The 2769-nt window shown below is 33.3% G+C and overlaps 1 long non-coding RNA gene across 1 annotated transcript; it reads left to right on the forward strand.

The window, feature by feature from the left end:
* Nucleotides 1-439: 439 nt before the first annotated feature.
* On the forward strand, nt 440-1723 carry LOC120120855. Its single transcript, XR_005515941.1, has 5 exons — nt 440-612; nt 818-884; nt 1243-1432; nt 1527-1588; nt 1666-1723. It is a non-coding gene; the product is annotated as an uncharacterized LOC120120855 (long non-coding RNA).
* Nucleotides 1724-2769: the final 1046 nt, after the last annotated feature.

Consider the following 2769-nt stretch of genomic DNA (forward strand, 5'->3'; position numbering starts at 1 on the left):
ATTCCCCACAGAGGCACCGACGTTCATTTCTTTTCTAGAGGCAATACCCTAATTCGTGCATTCCTGCTCAAGATTCTTGATGGTGCTCAAGATTTCTTGCTCCAGAATAAATTTTAAAAATTTCAATTCATTCTCAAGTACCCAGTAATCGATTCATCTTCTAGAGACAATACAAAGTAACAAAAACCATAAAAAAACCGATTGTTTACGACAGAGATTTGTGCCCTAAATTGGTCGCCGCCGAAGATGACGCCTTGAATGCATTCGTTCAGCACCATCAGTATTGATCTGTTTGTTTGTCCTTTCGTTTAATAGAACACATGTACAGTATGATTTTGATATACAAGTTTAATGATCCTCGATTATTCTCTTGTTGTGCAGATCAAAAATATTGTTTCAGCAATCGTGCCACCAGGTTGATTTCCAATGGATTGTGTTTCATTTTGTTTCGTTGATGTTGAGAGGTGAATCATATTAGATGATTGTAATTGATATTGTGTTAACATTGTCTTCAGTGTCAATAACGTATTCCCTGAAGTGAGTCTGAACTTCGCCGGTGGTGCAACGTTGGTTTTAAACCCTGAGGACTATCTTCTCCAGCATAATTCTATTGTGAGTCATCTAAGGCTTCAGAAACATATTTCTCCACTCATATTGTATTTTCATTTAATCATTATCTGATGTTTTCATCCCAAAGTGCAAGCGCATCGGAACAATCTTAGAAGTTTGACTGTAGCATTAAGAACGTTTGTTATCTGTGGCATATTGCTTCTATGTCATGATTTCCTAGTTGATCGTTTGGCTTTGTTTCTTGCAGGGCGGTGTTGCAGTTTGGTGCATTGGCTTTCAGAAAATCGAGGTTCAAAGTATAACAATTTTAGGAGGTAACATAGAATTCCAATTGAATGGAATTTACTTAGTTTTTTGATTTCATGAAATTTGGACCTTTGGGAAAGTGTTCCATTTCGGTAATGCTCCGATGCGATGATTAGATATTTGAAGCATTGACATTACCTGGCGCATGAAATTATAATTGATGTCTTTATCATTTTTGGTAAATTATATTGATAAATTTAGCATCACTTAGTTACTGTGACTATTAATTACCATCTTTGATGTCTTTATCATTATTTGTATACATTAGTTACAACTTTTGATTTAGTTTAGGAGAAATGAATGTCCATCACAGTTTTCATTTGTTTGCTAAGATATTAATTGATGTCTTTATTATTATTTGTACAGGAAATGTCTAATTGGGAGAGAATTCCATTGCATCCACATCTCCTACTTTTAACTCTCCACAACTATCAACCGAGAAAAGTCCATCACCGAGTTCTGAAGGAAATTCAATTCCTACATTAAGTCAACCTAATGTTGTGGTTGAAAAATGTGTCAAGCGCATGCACTTCATCAAGTCTATGGGCCGAAGAAGGTACAAACACATTTATCGTGTAATTTAAATTATTTTACTTATATGTTTTGTCATTATTTCTTATTAGATTTTATTTTCATTTACTATGTTTTAGAATCAAACTCAAATGAAGGAAAATTTTATGAAGATGATGAAATCGAACAAGATGAGATAATTGTAAGTAATAATTTCATATTTGTTACTTCTATTTTAATCTTATTTTTAAATAGTTAATTTATAATTTTATTTTATAGGATTTGAGGGGTTAGCTAAGATTGAAGAATGTGAACTTGTGAAGCCGATGATAATGGATGATTTTTTCCATCAAACATCTGTATTTATGTCTCATTTTATTATAATTATGTTTGAACTTTGAACTTATTTAAGTATAGTATGGATTTATAATTTTAATTGTGAACATGTATTTTAATTATGGATTGGAGTATGGAGATGTATGTTGGATGTTGTTTTTCTTTAGGGGATTGTTTCCTGAATTGAATTCTAGTTCATCCTTTTGCATCTTTAGCCTCTGGACATTAAAACGATATGAAAAATTAAGTCGAAAAGAGGGTCTTTTGTTTTCTTCGTAGTGTCTACACCATCGAGGGTGAGCTTTGAGTTAGAGTGGCCATCGATCTATGGCCAAGTGAGTGACCGTGCGCCCCTTGTGAACCTAATCTTTAGGATTTCAAAGTGTTATTTTTCCTCTAAATTTGAGAATATGTAAAAGTGAGATTCAAAGCATTTTCATGCCTTAGTTGTGGCTTTTAAATGCCCTTAAAAGTGTCAAAGCATTTTCAAGCCTTAGTTGTGGCTTTTAAATGCCCTTAAAAGTGTCATTGATTTTGTCTCCTTCTACCCATTAGGAGCGTGTTCTTGTGCAGGAGATATTTCCACGTCTAGCCCTTGTAACTTTTGTAAACATCACTATTTGGTCCTTAAATGAAGTTCATTTTAGTACTAAATGTTGTTTATATTTTTTTAGTGCCTATATTTTGTATTACTTACATTTTAATCCTGTCTTTTCCATGTTTGTTATTTTATCTTTAATGTTTCTATTTTTATTATTAAAGCCACTCTTTTGTATATTCTCTTTTAAGTCTTACTTTAGAACTTGGTTTCTCGTACTTGTATAGTTTTCATTGTTAATTAAACATGTTTGCATCTTTAGTTCTTAATAGCCTTTACGTGTGTGACCTGTTATATGCATATCAAATAATACTGGTAGCAGTAGCATGTCTACTAATGAGAGAAAATCCTCTCTCTTCTCTCTAGGTTTTCCCCCTTTGTTCTCAAAGGCACCCTTTTGGTTTTCCAGGGGAAATGGTTTCTTTAGGTGCTCACCTAAACCCGGTCAT

The sequence above is a fragment of the Hibiscus syriacus genome, unplaced genomic scaffold, assembly GCF_006381635.1.
Source record: "Hibiscus syriacus cultivar Baekdansim isolate YM2019G1 unplaced genomic scaffold, ASM638163v2 tig00110348_pilon, whole genome shotgun sequence".
Taxonomy (NCBI): Eukaryota; Viridiplantae; Streptophyta; class Magnoliopsida; order Malvales; family Malvaceae; genus Hibiscus; species Hibiscus syriacus.